General features: G+C 47.7%; 1 protein-coding gene across 1 annotated transcript in view; it reads right to left on the bottom strand.

The window, feature by feature from the left end:
- Window positions 1-2,594, bottom strand: part of LOC146798442 (uncharacterized) — a 549,773-nt gene extending 547,179 nt beyond the window's left edge. Inside the window, exon 1 of the mRNA XM_085625710.1 lies at window positions 2,463-2,594. The gene's annotated coding sequence lies outside the window, so the exon portion shown is untranslated. The remainder of the gene's footprint in view (window positions 1-2,462) is intronic.
- Window positions 2,595-20,293: the final 17,699 nt, after the last annotated feature.

Here is a 20,293-nt window from a genome sequence, read left to right as displayed (position 1 = left end):
TCTTTTGTGTATCTAGAACGACAGGTGTTGTGTTGTATTTTCTGCTATTGTCTTTTGTTTACTTCAAGTGATCATCGCTCCTTCAGTGGCACTTGCAGAATCTGAGGTCTGTGACTGCCCTTGTCAGAAGCATCCATCCTCACTTTGAATATAACTATACGTTTGAGTCGACCTAGCAAGATCACCTGTGCTTCTGACCGGCTCAGCAGCTGCTTCCTCTGACTCCTCCTTTGCCCCGACTTAATGAAAACAAACATCGTTCTGACCTCGGGCACGTGTAGCCTTCCGTCCATAGGCGGCGGTTTCTGCTGGTTCAGGAGACCCTGTTTCATGTGCTTCTTAGGTACACAAAACACAGTGAATTGCGTTTACCAAACAGGGAGAGCAATCATTCCAGCAACCATTCACAATTGCCAAAACATACTTTATTTTGCGATGGGGTTGTAGCCATTGTAGTGGGGGGTTGTTAAAATGCCACGGTAAACATTAACGCAATGCTGCCCTCTACCCTTTTTCGACCGCGCCTCTTCTCTTCGTATTACAGCCGCAAGCTTTCCTCTCTTTGAGCCCTGGAGTGCTGCCTTTGGTCCATGCGCCAATCATAGGCTGAGTTCCGCTCTTCTCCCTTTCCCCTAATGTCTACCTGCCTTTCTGTCCTTCGCCCCCCCTACTCTCGTCTCTTGTCCCAAGTTCTCGCCTTGGCTTCCAGCCCTTCCCTATTCTTTGGCCCTACATGCCCGCTCCAGCCTGGCTTTGCTCCGCTCCTCACATCTGTCTTGGCCCTTGAAGTCACCCCTCCTTTTTAGGTCTGTGTGTGTGGCTCTGTGTGTGTGTGTGTGGCTCTGTGTGTGTGTGTGGCTCTGTGTGTGTGTAGTTGGCTCTGTGTGTGTGTAGTTGGCTCTGTGGGTGGCTCTAGTTGTGTGTGGGTTGCTCTGTGTGAGTGGCTCTGTGTGGGTGGCTCTGTGTGTGGGTGCAAATGCAATAGGTCTCGCATTTGAGAGTGATTAAGCTATTGACATTGTAAATAACAATGCCGCTTCTTAAATGTTTAAAAAACATAAACAAAAATAATGTCATGAGCAATGCCAATAGCTCTTACTTTAACAATGCCGAGACCATTGCATTGTAAATGCTTGTTTTTGGTAGGCACGGTGAGATTAAGGGATTTGCCCATAATCACAGCATTTTTAGCCCACGCCGAGACTCGAACCTGATCCCCCAGCGCCAAAGTCGGCAGCGCTGGCAGGAAGCCTAAACCTCTCTTTGTTTATCCTCTTCGGTGTTCAGCTGCTCACACTTTCGTTTCTCGGAAAATCGCTCACTGTTCATCCTTCCTCGTGGGGAAAAAAACTATTTTCTCGGCTAAGGGAATCTCATCTGCAAAGGCCGGGAATTGAAACTGAAACTAAAGCCCCAGGATTAATTGTAGGTTTGAGTTAGTGACAGATGAAACTGAAGACAACTATTAGACTTCTCCTTCTTTAAATCGTTACACCGCCGAAAGCGGCAGGAGAGAGAAAGACATATAAAAACGAAGAATGAAGGAGAAACAAACATGTAGAAAGAATGAAAGATAAGTCCGAAAAAGGGTGCATTAGAGAGAAACAGGGGACGCGAGAGCGTTTAAGTTTATCACGAAAGTGAGACGCACAGAGAAGAGGAAAGAGCTCGAGCAAAGGAGAAGGACCTGAGTAAGGAATATGGATAAAACTAGGACGAAGCTGACAGAATGAGCAAGAAAGTGGTAAGAAGTGAGTAAAAGATACCGGGGTGAAATAGAACGAGAGAAAAATAGGCTGCGACTTCTGGTCAGAAATATAGACAGTGCTCAACAGGGAATGTTTGACAGACAGGGTGAGATAATGAGAAGGAGCTAGGAAAAAGGAATGCAAAAGAACGAGTGAGATTTGAAGAGGAAGGAATATAAAAACAAAAAGGAGAAACACAGTAGGGTTACGTTCAAGTTAAAAGAGAAACAGATTTCACTGGGCATGTGTGGGAGGACAACCATCCTTTGGAGTGGACTTTAAATTTATGTTAGATTAACCCCTTTAGAAAACGTAGAGTTAGAAGTCGCGTATCTGCAGAACATTAGAAAAATGCTCTCTGGTGTCAGAAAAAGACTAAAGGAGATGTATTTCAAGTCATACGAAGGGCTGAATGGCTGAATGGCTGGCTCGCCCTCTCGACCTGCAGGTTTCATGCTTCTTAAAGACGGACAGTGAAGGGAGACACACTCAACCCCGATGACTCGCTTTCAAAAGCTTCTCAGCGATCACCTCATCGCGGGCAGATGAAACACGCTGAAGGTTGTTACTCCAATGTATGGAGAGCTGTAGCTTGTGGAAAGCGCCCTGGCATCATCTGGATAATGACAGCGCTATTGGAAAACAACATATATACATACAATCTGACACAAGGTGCATGCATGTCTGAAAACAAAATAAAAGGCGCCCACTAACCTTAGTCTGCACTGATTGCGCAGCTGCAACTGAATGAGGCAGGGGAGGCTTCACCTCAAGGTCTCCGCCTCGGTATCTCACGAACTCCGTTTAGGCACCTGGTCCCTCTCTGTCGACACATGAAACCGTAGTACTTCCCTCCCTCCCTATTAAAATCACCCAACCTTCAGAAAGAGGGCGTGTCTTGTTTCTGCAAGTTGGCAGTGCAGTTGGGCTATTTACTGAGCTCAGGACATCGTGGAACAGAGCCAGGCGACCATCTAAAGGCGAGTCAAAAGTGAGTAAACTCCCTCAGTGCGCAAGGAGAGGGAGCTGCCAGTGACACAGATGCCTGTATGTATGAGTGACATTCTTGTGTGCAGGGCAATGCTCTCACGTTTCTTCGGTTCATGTGTGAAAAGCCTACCCAGCAGTGTCTTTTTGCTTTGCATTCTGGGACTTGTAGTCCTGTTTTCTACAGTTTCAACTTTTGTTTTAAATAGCAGAGTGCAAGTTTCTTGCCTTGAGTAGCACTTTCGGAGCAGCAGTAGACCAGGCTGGCAATCGGAGGTAAAATGTGTAATTCTAGCTCCAGCCCTAGACTATGTTGGGAAAGTGTAACTGTCCCCAAACGAGCCCTGAAGGCGTATTTACTGTGGTAACTCCTGTCCTGGAATATTTTGAAGAAAGTTAAAAATTGCCCTGCATTTAAAAAAAGGGGGTAAAAAGTGATAACTTTGAATTGACCAGCATTCCGCCCTGAGGGCGCTGCTCAAGCCAAAAAACTAGGAATACAGGACTGGATAAGCTACTTATACGTGGATACTGCTTTAAATGGGAAGGCACAGTCCGGTACTGAGTGCCTGCACTTCTTACATTTGAGAGGTAGAGTACCTGCCCTTCTCAGCACTGCATACATTTAATGTTAGAGTACAGGAGCAAGCAGGTACTCTAAAGAGTGAGTACCTGCACTTCAGTGTTTCCATTTTAAGCACTCTACATGGGAAACCTAGAGCTCTGGGGCATGCAGTCCTGTTTATCCCATTATAAAACAAGGACTGCAAGATCCAGCTTGCAAAACAAACCTGGATTGGATTTGTTTATATGCATGGACCTAGGAAACTTGCATGCCTAAAGCTGCCTCTAAAGGCAATATGGTTTTCCATCTTTTAGAACTCTGACGGTAACAACTTCTACATTTGTAGTTATCACCTATAAGACAGCTTTTAGCTGTCAGTATGTCTGTAGGTTAAAGCCTGGTTTGGACCTTACCACAATTTAGAGTGGGCTTACAGACCACACATTGCTTAGGAACTCTGAGAGTCCATGTGTTTCTTGCTCTGTGTTCTGCATCTCCCTTCAAATCTCTGCACCTGCGCTTTCTGTGTTGTCCCCTGCCCCCTCACATCACTTCCGCTGATTCCCTCAAAACTCCCCATCTGGAGTTTTGTAGATCTTGCCTACCAGACATGGGCGTAGGAAGTGTGGGGGACGCGGGGGATATATCCCCCCCCAGATTTTGGAGTGGGGGGGACACGGGGGACAAGGGTGGGGGGGGGGGACGAGGGGACAAAGGAATTTCCCCTCTCCCTTCTGTTATCGCAGGGCCATTAGCACGCGAAAGCGCTACCTAATGGCCCTGCACTTGACCTGCCTGGAGTCAGAGGCCACCCGCCCTCTGCCTTTTGTTATGCTGCAGGAAGGCTCAGCCGTTCTGGGAAGGGCCGAGAACGGAGAAAAAATAAACGCGGTCTCTTTTCCTTCATGGCAAGGACCGTGTCCACTACTCCTGATCTGCCTCTGGCGTCTGCCCTCCTCTCTTTATTCCTCCATCTCTTTCTGTCTCTGTCTCGCTCCTGCTTACGTGCTGATTTCAAGAGGCAGCTCTTAAGGTACTCTCTCTTGCCTCTCCTTTTCTTTATTTGTTCCCCTGTGAAATTGATCCAAAAAAGGCTGAACACTTTGGCTGTAAATGTCCTCATTTTCTGACCGTTTTCTATTGAAAAGAAAAATCTCGGAATGGAGAGAAAAAATAGTTAAATACCTAAATAAAGCAATACAGAGTGGACAGCAGACAGGCCAGACTGTTATTTACACCCACACACATTAGCGCCACTTTACAGAGTTTGCCTGTGAAAGCGCTACTTTCTTTTTATCTTCTTTCTTTGAACAACATTGTTTTCCCAGGGTGGGTAAGTGCGCCATTCCTAAAGGGACTGCAATACCTGGTTGATGGGTAGTGTGGAAACGTTTAATATGATCGTTTTCAACTTTTTAATTATTTTAGCTTATAAAATGCGGCTCTGTGTTTGGGGATGTGGTCTTTTTTAAACCAAACTGCATACATTTTGAAAGGATATAAGCAATGGACATTGAAAGGGGTCCCTTCCTGGTCCTGTAGCCATGTCTTGAACTTTTCAGGCAAAATCACTTACTGATTTCTGAATAATGAGTTTAAAACCGTTAAGGTAACCATGTTTTTTTCTGATTACAGTTCACATGCTTTGCTTATTCTTGCATTCCCTATGAGTGTTTGCTTTTTCCAGGGTGTTATTCATTTTTTTCAGGCAGCATTTTACTGAGTTTCTCTCAGTGGGGCAGTATGGTGTTCAGTGTGGGAGAGAATGTGGCACTCTGGCCAGAGCTGCTGAATTTGGAACTGGAGAACCATGTTCAGACCTTCATGACTAGTTCACCATACCACATTCCTGACAGAGCTTATTCCGATGCTACACCTTAGAAGGCCCGATAGACCTTAGAAGCCCAGGTGTCTCAGCACCCGCAGGTGGACCTGTCCACCACAATCCATACTGCAGTTCACTTCCAGTCTTACGGGCAGGCATATGAAGAAGCACATCCTAGATCGACAGTGAATCTGTCACTGAGGTCACAAGACCCTTGAGGCCAGTCCACCTCACCCATTGGTACCTCCATTGGCCTTTTTCCAGCACTAGCAGTGCAACTTGCCAGGGGTTGGCAATGTAGGATTTGCATGCACACCAAACTTAGGGGGTGATTATAATGGCAGTGGGACCACCACGTCACCCCGTCGGTGGCGGTCCTACCGCCATTGGTGACTGCATCACAGCCCGCCATATTACAATGGCGGGTGGTTACCTGGCGGTCGGAAAGACCAACCACCATGCACCTGACGGGCTTCTTGAGCCCGCCGGTGTGGTGGAGGGGCTCGTGGTTCCTACAATGCTGGTGGTGCCTACCATGCACCGCAGCAGGGATTACGATGTCCCTTACCTGCCAGCTTATCAATGGCGCTTCACCTGCCATGGAAATGCTGGCGAAAGGTACATTGGGGGCCCGTAGCAGGCCCCTTTACCCCTGGCCCCCAGACATCGGTCCTGGGGGGCATCTATGATGCCCCACAACATATCACTGCACCATGTGGCAGGCACCGATATATTTAACATGTTCCTTTTTTTTTTACTTTGCGGCGGATGATGCAGCCAGCAGCACCTGCTGCAATGTAAAAGATAGGCACTGCGAACACCGTAGTGGCAGTCGCATTGTAATGCCTATCGTGGGGCCTCCACCTTGAAGGCCAGCGGTCCCATTCCCAGATTCGATGGCGGTGGTACTGAAGTCCGCCTGCCATCGTAGTCAGCCACTAAGTTTGCATTTTATTAATATGATTCAGCGGGAAGTAAATTGATGTTTGCAATTTAATTGACTTTGGTTGGCCTCTTATCTATGAGATTTCCCTGTTGAATGTGCCTTTACATTATACATTTTCAGTTGTATGAATTGATTGCATACTACACTCTCCTACACGTATTAATTTGAGTGTCATTAGGAGTGTCTGGGACCAATTGTTTTCTTAGGAATTGTTTTCTTTACTAACCTTTGCAAAGGGCCCTAAACTTCACAGCAACACACGTCACATTTCTTTTAGTAATTTGGGATCCGTTTGAGCTACAAAATTGTTTTGGAGGAAATCGTTAGATTATGCAGCAGATGATGTATTATGTGGCAAATATGATACAGCCATAGTTAAGTGGAAAACATTTTTCCACTTAATTTTGCCCCAACATTGTAGTTGATCAATTTGTAAGTTCCCCAAACCCAAAAGTCGAGTTTGGGCACAATTTGCATTTTAAAAGCAGCCCTATAACACAGGGCTACTTTTAAACTGACCTCAGGCTTCAGCAGTGCACACATGCAAGCGCAGAAAGGGCTGCTGGCCTCTAAACTGCCATGCCTTATTATATTCTAGGGATTTAAAAGTAGTTCTAATCCCCCTGCCCTATTATGTACTAGGGCCTTATAGGAGAGGCCATGCCAATCATAGGGGTACCCTAACCCATAGTGCACCCTAGTGTATGTAGGTGTTTTCACTGTATTTTTAAGTGCCTCTTTCAGAATAGCACTGGCTGTTTAGGCAGAGGCCAGGGTCAGTCAGTCAGGTACCACCAGTACCAGTCAGCAAAAAGTTGGGGAGTGCCCAGGGCGGCTTTGCAACACTAGAGAAACACAAACTCAGAATGTAAAACATAACACCATGGTTGGGGGTTCTCTTCAATAATCAGAATTGATTTCTATCCTAATGAACCCATTTTCCAACATTAGGATAGGGAAAGACTGGGGAAAAATCATAACGTTCTAATCTATACATTGAAGTTTTTATGCAGCTCTTTGATGACGGTTAATAGCTCACTGTTCAATGTTAGGATTTTACCTTATAAACTTCAAATACCAAAAGAATATCTCAGACAAAAGCAGTAACTCACTGACCTTTTGAATTAAAACTTTCACTAGACAAGCCTTCGATCTCTCTCAAAAAAAGAACATTAATCACCAAAGTTATCTTCACATTTTTATTGTTGCCTGAAAATTGCTGGAGACCAGGAATGCAGCAGCAGGTACTTTTCAAACCATAATGCACTTGCAAACACGACGCCCCCACCCTAAGTCAGCGGCCTTTGTTTGCTTTGTGCATTAAGATGCAAGATTCATATATATATATATATATATATTTTTTTTAAACATTTGGTCTCATTACTATATGAATGTAAATAACAATAAAGCATACATGCAAACTGTGACTACATGCCTGCTTTTCTCAATATTTCACTTCGGAAGTATGCAATTGTATTTGTTTAACGGGCGGTAATTTGTATAGGGTCACTGGAAAGTGCACAAGGTTGTCCCTGTCCCCCCCAGAATTTTAGTGTCTCCTACGCCCCTGCTACCAGACACTTTTTAGCAGCTATTGTAGACCATACCAGACAGTGCTTAATTTGTAAAATATGAAGTCCAGGTGCTCAAATTTTTGAAGGAGGCCACACCAACTTTACCAGCTCCACCCACTGGCTCCACCCACCAGGACGCCTGAACCTGAACCCTGAACATTGGCCTTTATGTAAAACACCTAGATTAGTCAACATGGATTGCACATGCTTCATTACTTTCTTTTTAGTTTTTTGTCTCTGATGCGCTTTCTAGAAAGTACAGCAAGTCTGCCAAATACAACAGACAGCCTTGCCAATTACCAAGCATCAGGGGTGTGTGCGTATGTAAATGTGCGTGTGTGTGTAATCACAGAGAAACAGAATTTAATCATGGTGCAGTGGGGAATGTGACCTATGTGTAGCGCTACGAGAACCCAGCCTGCAACTAAAAGCATAGCGAATATGCAAGTCCTTTTTTTTTTTTTTTTTTTTTTAAATCTTTATTCGGTGATTAAAAAACACCATAAAAGCACATATATATACATGGATAAAAAGTCATTAAACATTAATCAAGATCCTTATACAAAGTTAGTGCAAATAGAGATACCGACATACAGGATCATAAAAAAGGAAAATCCAAAGTCTTTCATTCCTCTCCCCTAGTCATCTTTAATCGGACCGCAACCTTAATAAAATTCATAATACAGCACAATGTTAGTGGATCAGAGGCTTTTTGCAAAAAGACTAATGCGTCCCTGGCACGTTCCGGTTGGGCTTTTTTAAAAATATTTACAAGAAATCTGCGCCTGGGCATAGAGAAATAGGGACAGAGCAAAACAAAATGAAGGGAATCCTGCGGAGACCTGTTGTCGCAGCCGCAGGGTCCCTTCTGCTCAATTGACGTGGTGAAACCTGCTGGTGAGGCCAACATAAAAGGAAGTAAATTCAGTCTAAAACGGCACATAAGAAATCTATCCTGTGCATTATGCACAAGATACAGATAAGGCTCCATACCCTCCACACTCTTTACCAGATTATGAGCCCTCACAGTCTTTTTAACACCTTCAGCCTCAGCTCTACATTGGGTTTTCCGCTCTAGGAAAATTTCCCCTACTTGTTTCTTGTGCTGGGCTGAAATTGATGTGGGGTTCGTGAAGAGGTTTCCAAAGCCTAAATCTTCAAGGGTGTTTCTTACATATTTAAGCCAGGGGATGCGCATACAATGGGTCCTATCTAAGCAGTCCAATAAAATTTCTCTGCTTAGATGCGCATCTGGATTAACCCATATTTTTAGCCAGGCCACAATTGGCCTAAGTTTTAACAGGTCATCCAAGTATGGTCTCCCTAGCTCCCTATGAGCTATGATTCCAGCGGTACTTGGTGGTGCCCTCAGGATAGATTTCAGATATTTGTTTTCTTCCTGTTGAATTCTAGTGGTGTTCACAAAGCCCCATACTTCTGCCCCATAGATTACTTTGGAGCATGATACGGAGCCAAACAAGTTCATCACCTGTTCCGGACTCCATCTACCTAGCCTCCTGCCATATCCAGCTATAGCCCCATTAGAGGCAATCATTTTGCTACAACGTTCCACCACTAAAGAGTTAAACTGCAAAGCACCATCAAAGGTTACTCCAAGATAAGAGAACGTTTTGACCTCCTCTAAAGTATGGGTGCCTATTGTATAAGTAAATTTAGAGGAAGGTTTTTTGCCGGCCAGGAGTACATATGATTTGCCCAGGTTGACAGATAGATCCAGTGTACTCATGAACCTAACAAACCCGTCTATCAGGATTTGTAAGCTTCGAGGTGTGCGTGCAAGCAGAACCGCGTCATCTGCGTAAAGCAGAACAGGAATATGCCGCGCCCCGACCCTTGGGGAATCTGCCTTTAACCCCAAGAGAAACTGCTCCAGGTTATTAATATAAAGGGAGAACAAAAAAGGGGCAAGAATGCAACCTTGTCTGACTCCACTCTTACAGGGAAAAGAGTCAGACAATCCTCCCTCCCTATTAAATCGAACCTTGGCCGTGGTGTCGCTGTGTAATTCCCTTAATATGGTAATTAAACCACTCTCAATCCCCATGCTTAACATCATATCCCACAGCTTTCCTCTATTGACGTGATCGAATGCTGCTGCCAGATCCATGAATCCCATATAAATGGGTTCATCACTGGCCAGAGTATATTTGGCAGTAAGCATGTAAAGGTTCAGGCATTGGTCACTGGTGGACCTCCCTGTCCTAAACCCGTATTGAGTGTCCGAGAAGATGTTATTCTCTTCGGACCACTCGGACAGTCTGTTGAGGATTGCCCTACCCAAAAGTTTAGCCGATACGTCAATCAGGGAAATGGGCCTGTAGCACTTGGGGTCATCCCTATTGCCCTTTTTGAAGATTGGCACGATGATCGCTTTAGACCAGGATGGTGGCAGGCCGCAAATGGTCGCAGTATTTATGACCCTGGTCATCAGCGGGGCCCATAGTTCTATATTACTAAGAAACAGGTCAGGGGGAATTCCATCCGGCCCCGGGGCTTTATTTTTAGTCAGACCCTCCATCCCTGCAGTAATCTCCTTAAGAGTGAATACTACCGAGGGAACCTGACTTGTGGTTACGGGTGACTCTACATGGATACCGGGCTCATGGTTATATAGACCCCTAAAGTGTGTGACCCACTGCTCCGGGAGGATGTTAACCCCTATCTCTGGGGAATCATTTTCTTGAAAGGTCGGTTTATTAATGATTCTCCAAAATCCCGCTAGATCCCTTCTTTCGCCTGCCTCTCTTAAGTCTGCCCAAGCTTCTGCCTGCAGGGCAAGTTTCCTCCTTTTGGTCTCTTTTTTATATTTTTCTCTGCACCCCTTGATTTTTTGAGGGTCCCTTGGTTTTAGCTTAAGGGAGCATTTCAACTCCCTCAGTGCCTTAGAGCAGTCTTTATCAAACCACCGGGGATTTACCAGATTACATGTGGGCGCACTGGTCCTAAGTAGGCCATCGACCAGGTTAGCAATCTGGTCAAATGCTTCCAGTACCCTTGGTCCCTGGACTTCTAGGTCTAGACAGTCGTTAATGGCTAGTCGGCCCTTGTCGCCCAAAGTTTTATAAAACTTTACCCCATCTATTTTGGACCATTTCAGTCTCCTACCTTGATCTGTGACCCTCTCCTCAATTGAGCGGTGGACTCTAGTTCCAGCACCCACCCTATACGAGAGCATCAAAACAAGGGGATTGTGGTCACTAAAACTGCTCCAATCTATCCCTACACTGATTATTTTGTTTATCAGGGATCTCGAGGCCAAAATATAATCTATAATAGATGAGCAACCCCTGCCCTTGAAAGTTGGTGGGAGTGAACCATCCGACTGTGGGTCTATCATATTAATGGTATGCTCTAGATCGTACTTAAGCCGAAGCAACCTAAGAGCCAATCCAGTAGGCGTATGAGAAAAATGCGGACCCTTCTCCATTGGACATTGTGACCAGTCTGTGTTTACCTTGACCAGTGCCGGACAGAGGTGGCAATTAAAGTCTCCCACTAAAAGCAGCCCGTGCGGCGGCCCCTTATTTTGGAATGTTGTTTCTTGTCCCAGCCTATGGTCTAGTTCAGCTAGTAGCGGGATATGGTTGTTTACTATCTCAGTGTTATAGATGTTAAGAACAGAAAATCTTAACCCCTTTCCGAGGAACCGAACTACCTGAATCCCATGTGAGTTCCAATCTGGGGAGGACCAGGAGCCTGGGAGGTCTAAATCTACGTAGATGGACAAACCGCCCATTGCTCTCCCTGATCTGGATTTTCGGGCGGGGACAAAAAAACACTTGTACCCCTGTAGATGGTAATTATTCACCAAGGCCCATGTCTCCTGTACACATATAACTTGACATTTTCTAATAAAATCAACCCATTCCTTGTTATTAAATTTGCCCGCTATGCCTGCTACATTCCAGGAGATGAATCTCACTCCCTCTCCCCTCCGTCTTGAACCCCCCTGGGGCCTTGATGGTATCTCCTGTAATGACCCTTGCGTAGCCAGCCCATGTCCCCCTCCTATACCTACTATGGCTGTAGCGTTAGGTTCAGCAAACATGGAAATCCCCACACCACTCGGTAGAGTTTGCTGAGCCTGAGAGTTTTGCTCCTCCACCACCTCTACCAAAACGCCCTTATCCATGTGACCCTGGGGGACATTATCTGTTTGTCAATCCACCCCCTCTAGACCGTTCAGGCAAGTAAACCGGTTATAGGTGTGCAAGGGTGGTTCTGGTCGGCCAAATAATGGCCTAGGGTTGAAGGCCCAGTGTCTCCCCCTCCTGCCAACCCTCTCCCAGTTGTCATGAATTTGGGGCGGCTGCAATGGGACTGGAATAATGGGGAAAAAGAAAGATACACGAAGGGTTTGGATAGTGGATTCTCTGGATCTATTCTTCCCTTGGCATATGTAGGACACCGTTCCTGTGTCCCTAAAACTCACCAATATGCAGTCCCCTATAATAGATTTGTATGTTCTCCCCACCCATGGCACCCTTCTTACCATTATGATTTCGTTATTAAGGTGTGTCGGGAGGGGTCTATTTATGTTTAACCACTTAATTACCCTACTTTTCAGGGCACAAAAATCCTCAGTTTCACCTTCTTCGAGTGAGGGGACACCCGCCATGACTACAGTGAGATCATTAGTCTCTGGAGGTAGGTTAGGTCTGCGTGGTCTCAAGGGAAGCTTCATTAGGGGAGTCGGTGTGGTACTATCTACCGGCTGTGCCGGATGAACAGGGCCTGAAGGAGGAGTAGGCATGTTAGAGTCAAGGGGCTTAGTTGATGCAGACTTGGGCCTTAGGGGTTTTTGCGGGGCCGCCGCATTTGCGGCTTGTAGAGGGACTAAGTTTGCTGCACTGTTTACAGGCTGTTGAGGGGCTATTGTGGCGGGGGTAGATTCTAGATGCCTTCCCTGATGACCAGCCGGGATTTTCAGACTACCTAGTGTGGCCTCCAGAATAGTTAGTCTGATCTCAATCTTTTTTATACTCTCGCTAATCGGTAGTAATAGAGACCTTAGCAAGAATTCCAGGTTTCCAAGCGGGACAACAGAGAGGGGGACATTAGCGGTACTAGTTCCTATGTCTTTTATCAGGGCGGGAGCTAGATCCTCCCGGGCAATAGGTTTGGGGTGTGATTCAGACGGTAATTTCGCTGCTAATACGGGGGGTTTTGAAGACTTCCCAAAGTCCGAGTGAGAGATCTTGGATTTACTCCTTCCCTGGGCTCCCTTCGATTTCCTCCTACGTTTATTAGGAGGGGGCCCCGGTGCTCCTTGTGTAGTAACTGGCTTGGGTTTAGCTTTCCTAGCCTTAGAGGCTGGGGGGAGTTGGGAGACTAAATCAATGGTCACCCTTGTAGGGCTTGGACTGGTAGCTGGGACTATACTCATGGCTGCAACTGGTGGAGTGTTTATACAATCCCTCAGCAGGAGTGGGACATCATCTATTAGGGACAACTCCTCCCTGGGCGTAGTGGGTTGTTCTCCAAGGGGGGTGTTTTTCAAGTTATCTATTGAGCGTCTCCGTTCTGCCCTTAACCGGGACAGGTTGCACTCTTTGTCCCCCTCCCCCACCGCCCGGGAGAAATAATTCTCTAGGGTCCTATTTTTAACTCCTCCCGGCTTCAATGGGGTACTCTCCCTTGCCGGGGACGGCATAATGTGAGTGATGGATTATAATCGGCAACGGGCTGTGACAGAAAATAGGACCAGGGGTCGAATGGACGATCCAAGAGAGTAGGCCCAGCCCGGCCTACTCCGGCCTCTGACGGCCACAGACGGTCCCGCCCTTGTCCCGGGCTTGTCCCGGGACGCTCCCGCGTGCGCTCCCGCGCAGCGGGAATAACAGATTGAAAAAATAGAGACTCTCGTTAGTGGGGGCGGGGCAGGCAGGGAGAGCGGCCCAGATGATTGTAATTAGGGCTGGCGGGGACTCCTGGGAGATGTAGTCCCGGTCCCGCAGCTCGCAGCCCTGCCCACGCGCACTCACACCCACTGCAGGCTCCGCTTTGGCAAGGAAACAACTCCAGGGGTCCAAAGGTCCAGGACAGCACACCCCTCGAAGCGGGACCCGCGAAGCGGGTTCCGCGAGGCGCTGCAAGGAAAGCAGCAGTCAGGGCAGCAGTTCTCCACACGCACCAACAGGTCAGCCAGGCGTCCCAAAGTATAACGGAGTCCCAAAGGTTTTTAATTCGTTGGTGGGGGCGGGGCAGGCAGGGAGAGCGGCCCAGATGATTGTAATTAGGGCTGGCGGGGACTCCTGGGAGATGTAGTCCCAGTCCCGCAGCTCGCAGCCCTGCCCACGCGCACTCACACCCACTGCAGGCTCCGCTTTGGCAAGGAAACAACTCCAGGGGTCCAAAGGTCCAGGACAGCACACCCCTCGAAGCGGGACCCGCGAAGCGGGTTCCGCGTTGCGCTGCAAGGAAAGCAGCAGTCAGGGCAGCAGTTCTCCACACGCACCAACAGGTCAGCCAGGCGTCCCAAAGTATAACGGAGTCCCAAAGGTTTTAAATTCGTTGGTGGGGGCGGGGCAGGCAGGGAGAGCGGCCCAGATGATTGTAATTAGGGCTGGCGGGGACTCCTGGGAGATGTAGTCCCGGTCCCGCAGCTAGCAGCCCTGCCCACGCGCACTCACACCCACTGCAGGCTCCGCTTTGGCAAGGAAACAACTCCAGGGGTCCAAAGGTCCAGGACAGCACACCCCTCGAAGCGGGACCCGCGAAGCGGGTTCCGCGAGGCGCTGCAAGGAAAGCAGCAGTCAGGGCAGCAGTTCTCCACACGCACCAACAGGTCAGCCAGGCGTCCCAAAGTATAACGGAGTCCCAAAGGTTTTTAATTCGTTGGTGGGGGCGGGGCAGGCAGGGAGAGCGGCCCAGATGATTGTAATTAGGGCTGGCGGGGACTCCTGGGAGATGTAGTCCCAGTCCCGCAGCTCGCAGCCCTGCCCACGCGCACTCACACCCACTGCAGGCTCCGCTTTGGCAAGGAAACAACTCCAGGGGTCCAAAGGTCCAGGACAGCACACCCCTCGAAGCGGGACCCGCGAAGCGGGTTCCGCGTTGCGCTGCAAGGAAAGCAGCAGTCAGGGCAGCAGTTCTCCACACGCACCAACAGGTCAGCCAGGCGTCCCAAAGTATAACGGAGTCCCAAAGGTTTTAAATTCGTTGGTGGGGGCGGGGCAGGCAGGGAGAGCGGCCCAGATGATTGTAATTAGGGCTGGCGGGGACTCCTGGGAGATGTAGTCCCGGTCCCGCAGCTAGCAGCCCTGCCCACGCGCACTCACACCCACTGCAGGCTCCGCTTTGGCAAGGAAACAACTCCAGGGGTCCAAAGGTCCAGGACAGCACACCCCTTGAAGCGGGACCCGCGAAGCGGGTTCCGCGAGGCGCTGCAAGGAAAGCAGCAGTCAGGGCAGCAGTTCTCCACACGCACCAACAGGTCAGCCAGGCGTCCCCTGGTCAGCCAGGCAAGTCATTTTAAAGTAAGGGCAATTGGTCAGCAACCTTCCATTTTAAGGGTTTCCATCAGTTTCAAGATCTATTTAGAGCTTCTCATTGCTAAAAAGGTTGTATTTCATTTACTTAATTGCTTGGTTTTATTCACAAGAAAGTGTGACTTTCAGTGTCACACATTTGCCAGTTTAATGTCACTCATAAGTACATTGAAACCACAATTGGAATGTTATACGTTGCAATCTGAAAACTTGGCTGCTATGGTACAGTTTAATATACTGATGATTGCCACCTTATAACATACATGCCTTACTTTTAACACAGGAGATCTTTTACCAGAAGGACATTAACTACACTGTCCTCAGCCCTGCGGGATTTTCAACTGACTGATTTTTTTCCACCCATACAAGACTTTCAGGTCATTGTGCTTATTCACGTCCAGCCTCTCACAGAGGCCATACTTTTAGTACAAACGTGTTTTTTCTTTTTTCCCCCACAGGCCTTTTTCCACATGACACGCCACCTTCCTTCAAGCCTCTTCCTGAGGTCCGGTCATCCTCTTTGGGCTCCTGCAGCGAGTGGAAAGAAGCGAGACTGAAGGAGTCAGTCGGGATTCAGGAGCCCCTCAGAGAGAGAGGGAGAGGGAGAGGTAGAGGGAGCCCTTCCCCACACCGCCCGCGGCCCGCCTCAGCACTGCACCCACCATGGTCTTCCCTTTTCATCTCCTGGCTTCCTCTCTTCCCTTATATTTTACGCCTCTCTGGCATGTTCTCCCTTTTACCCCTCAGGCTCCTTCTTTGACTGAGCTCCCTCAGCCTTTACCTCTCTGGCGTCCCTGTGGCGGGAAAGTGCGCAGTTTGGGTGGGTCTGTGAAAGGACTGAAGTTTCCGACTGACGAGAGACTACCTGTTACAACTCCCTCCCCGGTGCTATACTGTCTGCTATACTGTCTGCTATAGATCCGCCTGTGTGAAGTACAATGGGTGTCACTTCATAGATAAAGCCTCGCAGAGCACATAGTGCTTTGAGGCTGGTCTTTGAGGAACAATGGGTACACTGTCACCGTGAGTGCCAGGCAGCTCTTCGAGGCACATGTAGTGCTTTGATTCCAGTGTTTCTGATGTACAGTAACACTTACACAACAACACTGGGGAGAGGATGTGGTTCGTCGGCTCCGCTGCCGACTTTGGTGCAGGAAACCAGGCCTCGAGGTCGCGTCCACATCCTGTGATTCTGGGCAAATCACTTAATCTCCCCGTGCCTGAATGTGTAATGTAAATACGGTGCTCATGTAAAGCGCTCCAATACCTTCGGGTCGAGTTCGCGCTATATAAATATGCAAAAAAAAAAAACACACACACACTTCTTTACATAGTAGCACCATGACAGTAATACTCGTCTCACCTTTGACCTGCAGCTTCGGGGGTACTGTCAGGAGCAGACCGCTGGTGCTGGCAAATGGCTCCTCTATATTTCTACCTTACGACGCACGCACGTGCAGTGTACACTGCGCATGACTGGACACACACAATACAGTCCCCGATGGACCAGAATTGTGAGGATCCAGACTGCCTAAACCTAGCTCACGCACGCCACCCATTAGCCCGCCCCGTCCTCAACCATAATTAACCAATGGGAGCGACATGCTCCTTGAAATGCAGGCATGCAGTACTGACATCACTAACGTGATCAGTCATCATGCGTGGCCCTGGGTAGGCGATCCTTTGGACATGCCAGGCAGACATGCATTGGAAGTTCGGGACGGAAGGTGTTCAAGACAGGTAATTACATGAATACATTTATTTTCAATAATAACTGAGCCCATCTCACAGGGGAGAAAATCAATAGCCCCGGTCCTGTCAGATAAGTGCCGGTGCTAAGCACCGGAAAGCACCGGCACAAATTAAGCTATGATACCAGAGCTTACAGTGCGCTCAGAGCCTGCCCACTGCATACTATTGATTGGCTTTATTGTCACTCTCATTTGATTGGACAATATTCAATGGCTTGCTTTCCTCTTCTTGTGTTTGTCCCTCTCATGGAGCATAGTCTCTTTGCAACACTCTTGACTGGACTACTTGCATCCTTCCACCGCCCACTTTTAGAGAACTACTTTTTTCTTTTTCATTATGCACTCCATAAGAGTGCATGTGTTTCTTTCTCCCTCACTGTTGTGCAGCTTCTACCCTCAAATCTCTGCCCCCTGCATTCTTCATATTGCCAATCCCCCGTCACCTCTACCAATGCTGTCCCAGTACTTATCGACTGCCTTTTTTTAATTTTATTTTTCAACCTGCACACCCTCACCACCCCAAGCTCCTCACACCATATGTCACCTACGTGGATGGAGGGTAGCAAGGGCCACTGTCCCTGTGTTTAATCAGCCAACAACAACCAGAATGGTGAAACATCCCCTTGGGAATTGCAGCCAGCCCCTACCTCCACTCACAGCCCTCATCTGACAACATGCCAGAGGGGGATGAGGAACTCTTCCCCCTCTGCTGATATTGAACTGAATTACCAGTGCAAGAGCAAACATGAATCAGGGGGCCAACCCTGCCCTCATCCAAAAGCAGGGCAGGCACAATAATCCACCAGAAGCATCCACGCGGCCCATCAACCAATATTTATCCCTTAAATTTTATCATGGGAAGTGGCAGGACGCGGCACAGTTAATAGAGAAAAAATAAATTAGTTAGGACAATCTATTTTTCACAAACCTGTTTTTGGAATATACGATCGATATCCAGTAAAATGGAATGTTTGCAGCATTCACTTGGAAAACTATGTCCACTAATCTGCAGGGCTGTCAACAGATAGCGAGGCAATGCCAACAGGCTATGATTGGACCCTTAGAGGCGTCCTGTGAAAACCTGGTCGCAAGGAAGGGTGAGTGCATATGTTCACATGAGAGACTATGCATTTAATGTTCTCATTACAGCCCATCATGCAGAATTTGTTACTTTAGAAGCATGTGATGATCACAGGAGCTTATGCAAGATTTAAAGGTCACGTTTGGGCCAATACCGCCCATTCAAGAAAAGATCAATAGGTTCAAAGACTTGCCCATAGAGCATGATTGGAGCTGGCTTCCCGCACACCTAGGCACAAAGTCCTATAAGGAGTCCAAGTACAGCTCAATATCAAACGAACAACAGCAAAGCAAACTAACGATCCCAAACTAATTTCCTGGAACGTTGCAGGGTTTAGTGGATTAGTGGAACAGTGATGCATACGAATTCCTGATCAACTGGAACATCCTATGTCTCCAAGAAACTCACTTGGAGCACTGGACTTCTCTCATTCTAGGGGTATATGGAGATCCACTATCTGGCAGCAAAGTCAAACAAATCTGGACAACTGTTAAGAGGCCTCCCTATCCACATCACGATTAATTTAGAGACTAAAATGACACCCATTAGCTGCTCCACTCATTAATTTCAGGCTGTCACATTAGACTAGTATCATTTCAACCACACTTTCTCTATGCTGATTGCTATTCTTTTCTTAAATTTGCATGAAGATGACCATAGAAAGGTAGCCTTTGATTTCAGAGGAAATTAAAGCAATACTGCACAGGCCCACAGGGCATGAGATGGTCATCACTAGTGACTTTAGCCTACACTCACTAGATGAATCTAACTACACACAAATGCCAGATGCTGAAGTAGTGCACTTGACATTGACAATACTCATACTTGCCAGATCAGCAATCACTTCAACTCATTTGGTCTCCAATCCCTATCAAATCGTGAATTTGACGCCCAACTGCAAACACACAGATATGAGTCTCGAGGCAAATCAACTAAGATAGACTACACTTACACCTCACAATACCATTTTACCATGTGCTACTTCCTTCACATAACTCGTTGTACAGAAAGATACCACCTTATCCAAACTTAAAGATATAATTTTAAACTCAAAGAGCTGAAGAAATGATTATAGAGTGCAGGGCCAGACTGGCCGTAGTGGGCACCAGGCGTTTTTCCGGTGGGCCGCCAGGGTGGGGGCCGGTTTTGGGCCCCTGGGGGGCTGTTTTTGCTACCAGGGTCCTGCAGTATCGGCCCCCGGTAACATAATCGGCTGAAACCGGCCCTTGCAAACAGTTCGGCCGCACCCCCTCAGCGTCCCCCCCAGGCGGGCCAGCCAAGCAGTTTGCCAGGGCCGGTTTTGGTTCCCAGTCCGGCCTGATGGAGTGGAAGTTAGCACCATCAGCATCAATGAAGAGACTAAAATGGAGCTCGGCAAACTTCAACAAACTAAGGGGCATATTTATAAAAATTGTGGCGCAGGGCAGCCCAGCAAGTCACCTTGCTGCACCACCTTGAGTTACAGGGAACGGGCAGGAATGTGCCGTACGTATCCAATACGTCGCATTCCTGTTCTCTTCACTTGCGCTGGCGGCATTTTGGCAGCCTAGCGCCAACACAGGCACCCTCCCACCGTGGTGCATATGTGCCTGTGTTGCATGCAGGATTGTTTTTGTGCAAGAAGGGGCACTTCCTGCACAAAAACAATCCTGATATCATTTTCCTCTTTCTATGTATTCTGCAGAATGGAGCACACATCGAAAGAGGAAATAATGAGGAGAAATAACAATATTTCTTCTCGTTACGCCTCCCCTGGGAAGGCGTACTATTTTGGTGCATTCCCAGGTTTACAAATCCTTGTAATCCTGGGAATGCTTTCATGGGAGTTGTGTGGGAATATCCACTGCAACGCCCATGGAACACCTACCCTGGGCAGAGTAAAGCAACGCAGCGGGATGAGCTACGTTGCCTTCCTGCGTCATATGTACCATCTTGCACGGTGTAAGCATGACGCAAACCTCTCATAAATATGCCCCTAAATGCTTGGGAGCAGCTGGATTGCCTATCAGGCCCAGCCTCTTCCATAATCACCTGGTCTGATATTATTAAATCACTGCTCAAATGCCTGCAGTAGGTATATGCCATGGACACTCTTTCAAAGCAGAGAACCTCAAACCCTAGTTCTTGCTTGTATTAAGAGCACTAAAGGCCAAGATGCGCGCACTAGACACCCCCCCCAACAATGCCATATTGTTAGTCTAATTAAAAAACTGTTATCACAAACTGCTGTGGGAGGAAAAGAGAAAACACAATGGCTCTATCTAAACAGTCTCTTACGATAGAAAGACCAAGTCAAGTTATGGCA

Source organism: Triturus cristatus, chromosome 9 (assembly GCF_964204655.1).
Source record: "Triturus cristatus chromosome 9, aTriCri1.1, whole genome shotgun sequence".
NCBI classification, from domain to species: Eukaryota; Metazoa; Chordata; class Amphibia; order Caudata; family Salamandridae; genus Triturus; species Triturus cristatus.
The sequence above is the reverse complement of the archived record's forward strand: the minus strand, read 5'-3'. Positions and strand labels throughout refer to the sequence as shown.